The sequence below is a fragment of the Microtus pennsylvanicus genome, chromosome 1 (assembly GCF_037038515.1).
Source record: "Microtus pennsylvanicus isolate mMicPen1 chromosome 1, mMicPen1.hap1, whole genome shotgun sequence".
Classification (NCBI taxonomy): Eukaryota; Metazoa; Chordata; class Mammalia; order Rodentia; family Cricetidae; genus Microtus; species Microtus pennsylvanicus.
In genome coordinates, this window is record NC_134579.1 from 216,063,315 (window position 1) to 216,072,507 (window position 9,193).

Consider the following 9,193-nt stretch of genomic DNA (forward strand, 5'->3'; position numbering starts at 1 on the left):
ATTTCCCAGAGGCATCAGGTTGATATAGATTACCCAATATAAACCTAAGGCCTATGCTGCCTTAGAAATGTAAGGGCATTTTAAATGGAAGGCTGTGAATCTTAATTTCCAACACATATGTATTTTGAATAGGTTTATATACTTGAATAAGTCATGTTATATCTTGACTCAACAATCAGAGTGCCTTAGTAAAGAAAATTGTGTGCTGTGAAGAGCTACAGAAAGCCATCTGTGGAAGAATTACTTTGAAAGAGAGAAAATGAATGATCCGCTGTGTGAAATGCATTCATGGAATAACACATCCTTAAGAATCTTCGAGCCCTCTCATTTGCAGGTGAAATAATCAAAGCAAGTCTAAGCTCACCAGGGAAGTAAATGGCAGTGCCTGGGACTGAGTCCTCTACTATTCCAGTCATGTGTCTGATCTTTCAAAACCTCCTGGGAAGCCCGTGGCGAGCTGGCATCACGTCTCCTCCTAAGATATCTGTCCTGTAGTCATCCACTAAGAATACAGCAGGCTCTTTAGTTTCATGAATTAGCATCTTTGTGGGCGTTAAACCTATTTGAATGAGACCAGGAGATTTCCTATACAAAACTGTATTAAGAAATTAAAAATAAAGCTAACTCATGCCCCCCAAAACCAGCAGTCAAGGAGACATAGGTTGGAAGAATTGTGTCAAGTGATGTGTCAGAAACAGTGCTATTTCCATAAGAATATGTAAAAATGATTTGAAGTAAAACAAAAAACAAAAGCAGTATAGGAACCTTCTCAAATAAAAACCACAAGAATAGGCTGTAGTATGTTATCTGTTCCATATCTGCACAAAACATGATGTTCATAAAGTGCCATGATGTCCAGCAAGGTCTGTTGTAGCATCTGCCTGCCATTATACATGGAAGAATCTGGAAGGGGAAGGCAGGCATGTCTCTTCTCCAACCCTCATTGTTCTTTTCATAGATTGCTTTTATAACAACTTTATTACAATCGCTGTTAGCCCTGAGATGTGCTAGCCACAGACATTAACATGGCCCTCAGGAGTTCTGAGCACTTTTTATCTACGTCTACTACATGAATGACATGAAACACTCAGGGGGATCAGGAGAAGATGCTCCCGTCATGAGCCCCCATTACTTCACATAAGCAAAAATGCAAGTTAATTGTTTCAGAATGAGAGGGTGCAGTTACTCAGAGTCACTGGAGAGAGTCTCTGAGGTTAAAGTCATGGTTATGTTCTCTCGTTTGTCTCAGAACACACTGGATTCAATAAGTAGAGTTGAGCCTGCCTCATCATATCCCCCTAACATTCCCTGAAACCTCTCTGGCTTCTGCATAGGCTACATGTCAGAGTGTTGATGGTATGTGTTGGGATCTAATGGTGCTGTGTCTTTCAGGTCTTTGGTGATGTAGTCCTTCTTCAATTAGCTGTTTACCCAGAGAGAGACAGTTCAAGCTGCTTTATGTGGCTTTTCCTAGTATAACAGCCCTCATTCCACCGGAACAGGAAGCACTGTGGGATCATCCTGATTAAGCATGCTAGAACTGGGAAATAATCACAGGAAGGAAGGCTTACACGCAGATCCCTTTGTAGATAAGCCAGGCATGACATCTTCCTTGATATTCTGACCTCTGTACACTCTGACTCTGACTCACTATTTACAGTGACAACTTGGATGCCCAGATCAGTGTTCTTCAGGGCCATTGGCCAGTGGTCCATGATGCATCTGATTCTTTCTCTCCAGCAATGCACAGCTATTCCAGTCAAAAAACAACAAAACACAAACAAAACTTAGCTCCCTTTCGTGATGGAAGAAAGTCTGGTGTAGAGGATGCTGTTTCTGCTAGAATTAACATCTACAGCTCTACAGCGTCAGCGGGGTCTTCCCGTATGCTCCCATCCCATCACATTAGGGTCTATATCTTTGATTTATTTTTCCTTGGCCAAACCTATTACTTCAATAACAGATAGCTTGTGAGATTGGGAGTTCAAATTGCCTTGTAACTGAACTGCTTGCTGGTTTAGGTTCTCCAGGGTCTTTGTGGCAATACTGGGAACAACAGGGCATGCATGCATGCAAGGTTTTAGGCTATGTCTGTGGCACTTGAGCTGGGATTCAAATCTAAGACCCCATTTTTGTCTTTCTGTGTTATCCAGTGACCTTAGGAACAACCAGAAAATGTCTCTTTATTTCTTTGTTTTCCAAAAATGTTTGCAAGTATGATTTACATGTTCACTTAGTCCCTTGATTCTTCCTGATCAAGAAAGATCTTGTTGGTCAGGGACATCCAATTTGGAGAGATCAATATCTTCAAAAGTTGCCCGGACCATTCATTATCCATGCACTCGTTACTGCTGGAAGTGGAGATGCTGGCATCTTTATGCCTAATAAGATTAGACAAACAATTTCCAGCCCCACACCTAACTCAGGAAACCCTTGTTTAAAAATGTTCCTCTAGAACCACTCTCGATAGTAAATTCTGTCCCAGCCAGGGTCCTTTGGAGGCAATGAAGTGTGTGCATGTGTGTATGTGAGCATTGGAAGCATTGTGATTGCTTGTGCACATCGTCCCATATGTATATACAAAAGAGATGCAGTAGATTTGGGGGGTTGTAGAGCTTAGAGGTTCAATCATTGTAGTCTGGAGACCAGGGAAGACAGTAATAAATTTTAGCAAGATATTTAGGTTCTGAAAACCAGGGCACCCAGTGGCATAAAACCTGAGTCTGAAGAACAGAGAAGGTGAGACAAGATGTCCCAAATAGAGAAGCAAGAAAACAAGGGCGAGCTCCTTTTTCCTGTTTTTTGTTTCACTGAGGCCATCAACTAACTGCAATAGCACCACACATGTGGGAGAGGCTCACTATCCTAAACCCAACAATTGATGTGTTCATCTTATTTAGGGTCTAGGAACATCCTTCTAGCTATACCTAGAAATGCAACCTGGGTGCTGTGTGCCCAGTCAAGTAACACTCAGAACTCATTACCACCATGCAGCTGTTTGTTAATAAAGAGGCGGCTCTGAGAAGCGGAGCCTATCTCTTGACTGTGGGCTCTTGGCTTAATGCACCAATCAAGTCCTGAACTTAACTATCACCCCATAATCTTCACCTAAACACAATAATAGTCTAGTTTCTTACATTTTATGTTCTGAATATTTCTTTTTTTGTTCCTTCAGACAGAAACGCCCCACATAGCATTTGTTAAGACAAGGACCTGGTTCCATTCTGATTAAAATTTCTTTCTGCACTGTAACCATTCTCATTAGCTTACTGCTATTTAATGAAAAAGACAATTGCAAATTCACTGAGGTGGTGATCAAAGGATGGCGTTTTCACGATATGAACATTTCCCAATACACCCTGCACTTGTGTGTGTGTGCATGTGTGTATGCATATGTGTACATGTGAGAGCATGAATGCATGTGCTCTTGCGTGCACACACATGTGGAGAGATAAGAACCACCTTGATTGCTATCCTCAGAAATGGGGTTTATTATGGGCCTGGAGCGTGACAATTCAGGTCAATTAATGCCAGGTTCTAAGCATGCTCCCTTCTGTACCAGGCTTTTTATGAGAGTACTGGGAATTGAACTCAAGTCCTCATACCTACAAGATAAGCATTTGACCAAGGGACCTGTTGATCAAGGGAGCTATTTTTCTTGTCCCTTTTCTCCTTTTCTTTTTCATTTTCATAAGATTACAGGGGAAGGTGTTTGGTTTCCATTGTGCAGAATGCTCTTTGAACTACCCACGCTGACAGCAGCTGCCTTTTGCTAGTTACTGCATGTTCATATGGCAGCCTGAGGTGTGCTAGAAGCGACACTTACACACTTCCTTTTCATTCTTTTCTGGTAAATAACTTTCCAATATAAACACAGTGACATTCAGGGCTGGACGCTAACGAATCAGCCATTGTCTTTCAGCACGTGTTGACTTTCAAATTGCCTAATTTGGGCCTCTAAGCTCATCCGCTTTCATAACAGAGTATTTAATCATTTTAGGAATTATTTTCATTTAGTCATATGGGAAAGACTTTGCTGATATTCCTACTCCACAGGCAGACATAGAACTGTGATTCTTTTCCATCTTCCCAAGCAAACTTGAACACAGCAGAAAGCTCTTGTTGGAAGCCTGATCTGTAGATCACTGTGCTTTGCTTTGCTTAGTCCCTAGGAAATAGTTTCACTATTCACATTCACTGATGATGTGTATAGAACAGAATTCACACTGTATCTCAATGATTCTCTATAATTTATCACAGTTGACCTAGAAGTCTGTACATATGAACCACTGAATTGCGTATTACAGGCTATCATAATCTCACATGGAGACTAAGTGTTCATGTTGAGGACCACATGTGCCAAACTGTTAGCAGGAAGCACAATTACATAGATATGCAACCAGTATATATGGATGTGACTGACAGATGGACTTTTCACTGAAAGTAGCTATGACGAGTACAGCTGTCTCCCTCCTCACGCCGCATCTTGTTCTCCTCACCAATTCTCTTCCCTGTGTCCACACTACTTCACGCTGTGCACTGAAGCATAGCTCGTTGCCCATCATTTTGCCTGTGCCGTGTTCTCTGTTGCTGCCTCCAGTTCATGATAGTCCAGTGTGTCTGGTCACACTGGGAGTGTCTTGCCCTCTAGGCTCCCCATTAGAGGTAATGGTTTGTGGCAAATTTGATGGTTAACTGGAAAGATTCCCCCAAAGCCCTCCCATTGCATCATATCATCATAGTTACATATATTATGATATTATGCAGAGAGAAATTATATTTTTTCACATCTATTGATTGACTGTGGAAGGGGTACGGCATACTTTAGTGTGTATATGGAGGTCAGAGGACAACTTTCAGGAGTCAGTCTTTCCTTCCGCTGTGTGGTTTCAAGGATCAAACTCAGTTTTCCAGGCTGAGCCCATGATTTTAAAGGATTAATTTTATTTTCTGCATGTATGAATGCCTGAGTATATCTATGGCCACCATCTGTCTGCAGGCATCTTCAGAATCTTGAAGAGGATGCCAAAATCCATGAAACTAGAGTTGCAGGTGGCTGTAAACTTCCCAGTGTGGGTGCTGAGAGCTTAACCCAGGTCCTCTCCAAGAGCAGCAAGCGCTCTGACTGCTGAGCCAACTCGCTAGCCCAGAGGTTCCATTAGTGCATGAATAGGAAGCAGTTTCGAAGATTTGTTGAGATTCTCATTGAAATCATCATGGACTCTGATGCTTGTTGGCTGGGGAAGCCGTTCATGGGAGTGCTGAAGCCTCATCGCATTGTGTGCCCGTGTTGTGGTGTGAACTCTGCTGGCTGCGTGGACAAGGAGGATGGTTTGGAACTCGAGATGAGCTAATAACTAGCCCAGAACTTACTCACCCTCCGGAGAAATTTAAGGATGAATTGGCACATTACTGCAGAGCTTAATAGGAACGCGTTCCCGGAGGTTACCATGCAGCCAGCAGGAACATTATGCCCTCATGCTGGGACCCTCAGGGGGCAGAAGTTTAGTCTCCAGATCTTTTCATAACTAAAGAAACATGACATTTCAGAAGCTCCACCACTATTCTCAATTGGGCTGCTGAAGAATTACTCTCATTGGTGAGTGTATCAAAGGAAGTCGGGCTGTCAATTTCAAGCTATTTTGATTTTTTTTATTACAGATTTAACATTATCATCTGAAAAGTACACAGGGGAAAGGAACCAAGACTAGGGGTAGACCACAGTGTAAGTGCCTGGAGATTACGTCCATTGTTTTCCATCAGAACTTCCAGAGGCTTCTATTCACATGGGAATGGAACAAGCAATACGGGACATTCAGCAAGAGTTTGTACAAACAAGAATCTCTGCAGTTCTGAAGAAAGTGAGGGACCTGTCTGTGTCTTTTCATTACACACATACAAAGTTCCCAATCCACACGCACGCATCTCTCTCTGCTGCTGGTAGTCGCTGCCCGCTATTTATTATCTCATTAACATGTTAGGCTTATCTGTAATTTACTCACACATTGATTAGTAAAAATATTCCTATTATGTCCTTGTTTTCCTTGTGCTAAAATGAATTAACGTTATGAAGGAGAACTCTTTGTGAAGCAATTGCCTTGTTTAAATTAGGCAATAAAATTGGATTTCTTAATAGCCGTGCAATAAACCCAGACTGCTTTATAATCTGCCAAGTGCCCTCACATATAATACTGTATCTGATTCCCATGTTGGCTTTGGGGATTAAGTGCATTTGGCAGGTCAGATCTAGACAAGTAGATCGAAGAAGAGAAGGAATCACATTCAGTTCCTAAGCTAGTGTTGGGCAAGGACTGCAACCTGCATTTTGAGATTTGTAGGGAAGAAATCTTTGCTGTACTAGTTCTTAAGACTGCTGTAGCCATACCACTTCATAATAAAAGTATCCTTAGGATTCCCGTTCTTTACTATAGCCATACCACTTCATAATAAAAGTCTCCTTAGGACTCTCCCTTTTTCTTCTCTTCTTCCTCTTTCTGCTCCTCTTCCTCCTTTTTCCACATCTTCTCCTCTTTCTCCCCTTCCTTTCTCTCTCCATTCTCTCTTTCCTCTCCTCTCTCACCTCTCTTTCTCTCTTTCTGTCTCCCCAACTCTGCATGTGTGTGTTGCATGTACTTGTTAACATTGGTGTGCACACATGTGGTAGGTGCTTGTGAGTGATAGACAGCAATGTTGAGTGCCTTGTTCAGTTCCTTGAGACAGGGGCTCTTACTGAACCCAGAGATCATCCATCAGTTAGGCTGGCTAGTCGATGAACCCAGAGATCTACTTCAGTCACCCCCATGTTTTGGCTACCGTGTATGTGGGGAGGATCTGAACTCAGGTCCTTGGGCTTTTGTAGCAGGTACTTTACTGAGATGTCACTCCAGATTCTATTACTACTTCTGCAACTTGATTACACATTAAATCACTGGTGTGCAAACATGCTCGCCAAGAAATTGGTATAAACGGAATAGTCTAAACTCTGCTTGGCTTTTGCACAAAAATTTGCTATATGTGTATTTATATGTACAAAGTATCCCCCATGGGCTCCTATGTTTGAATGTTACTCTAAAACAGGAGGGGGAATGTTTAGGAAGTGGAACACTGATGAAGGAAGTGAGTGTCTGAGTATTGAAGGTGATGTCCCCTTCTGTCCCCTCCCAGCCCTCTGCTTCCTGCTTCACTAAAGCTATGAAAAGCCTTTTCTGCATGCTCCCCCTCCTAAGAACCCCGTCGTGCCTTTCCCAGTTTGATGAAATGAAACAGAGCCAGAATAAGATTAGCCTGTGCTCTCTCGAGTTATTCCTATGGAGTATTCTTCAGAGCAGCTAGAGGAGTAACTAACGTGGCTTACATACTTACTGTATGTATCAAGGCCACCTTTTCAGGCTCAGGAGTAGCGAGTGGAGCTTCTGAGCCTGACGGTGATATGCACAGAGACAGCCAATGCTCCTAGTGTGACAGCAGCTCTTCCTATCTCCCTTCCGATTTCTCTCCAGAGGACTGAGCTCCAGGCCACACACTAAAGTCTGGCATCTCGGTTTGTCCTTTCTCTGTGTCATCTGCCAGGGCTGAACAGATCTTCCTTATCATGATTATCATTTTGTTTTGTTTCCTGTCTATCAGAGATATACTTAGAGCTACAAAATTCATAGCTGTTAAGTAATCTTACAGAAATATTCCTTTTAGAAAAATTACACCACCATATTTTGAATGGTGTCCTTTTTGGGCTAGCATTTATTGTAACAGCAATCAATAAATCTGCTAATATTTGCTCACCTCCTCTATCTGACTCTTCTAGCTTCAAGTGTCATGTGACATTAAGGTGTTGCATTTAAGAAGGCTTATTAAGATTTTACTGCTACCTTTTGTTTCTGTGTATGTGTGGATATCTGTATGAATGTGTCATTTCCACGGAGGTCAGAAGTGGGTGTCACATATCCAATAGCTGGAGCCATAGGTGTTTGTGAAGATCACCACATCAGTGCTAGGGATAGAACTATTGTCTTCTACAAGAGTAGAAAGATCTCTATGCTTCCTGGATCCCCACTACTGAAGAATAAGCCTCAGAAAAGCAATCTATAATATTGCCCAATAATGGCAATATTTTAATACTTAAAAGGTGGTTCATTGAATGAGGGCACATGCTGCCAAGTCTGAGAACCTGAGTGGCATTCTTCCATGCCAGCTTTCTACTGTGATGAAGAATAGGTTTCCGATAGTTTAGACAGATGTTGGACTGCTGATGAAAATAGTCATCTTAAATTCCTAATGTTCTGTCCCATCATTGGCGTGAATGGAGTATTAAAGTCACCCACTATTATTATGTGGTGAACAATATGTAATTTTAGATATATTAGTGATTTTTGATGAATTTGGAGCCTTTGGTTTGGTGCATTTCTTCCTAGGCTTTAGAAGAAGCTTGAATACTGTGTCCTAAAATCTTGTGACGACTTCCCTGGGGCAACTTGAAGGGATACAATCTAGCAATGGGACATCTCATAATGGTGTAACAGAACTGTGAATCAGCCCTCAATATGGAAAGAGAATGTAGGAACCCTAGACATGGCCAGTTTGATGGGTGCAGACATACTTCTGGAGCATATGACAGTTATAGCCCTGGTTCAGTCATCTGGACTTGACTCTAATAGCTTGCTTCATGGGTTGACTGAGACATGAACTCTACCACATCTTAAGCTTAGTGAGGGTAGAGCTTTCCAAGTTTGATGGAGAAAAGGGAGTCTGAAGGGAGACAAGCACAGCTCACTGGCTTTGCAAATCAGGGCACACCTATCTGCTTCCCTACAAAATAAATCTTAATGCAAAGACATAGAAAGGTTGACTATCTCAAGACATGCATTGCAAAACTATTAAAAGAATCCACATATTTTATGGATATCTACTGTGGAATAATTCTTTTATATATCATGAATATATATTACTCTTACTGGTTAATAAGGAACTGACTGGCTGGTAGTCAGGCAGGAAGTATAGGTAGGACAGCTAAACTGAAAATACTAGAAGGAAAGAGAGCATAAAGTAGAGTCACCAGGAGACACAAAGGGAACAAGACATGCTGGAGGACAGGTAAAGCCATGAATCATGTGGCAATACATAGACTAATAGACATGGGTTAATTTAAGTTCTAAGCGATAGTAATAAGCCTGAGCTATTGGCAAAGCATATATAATTT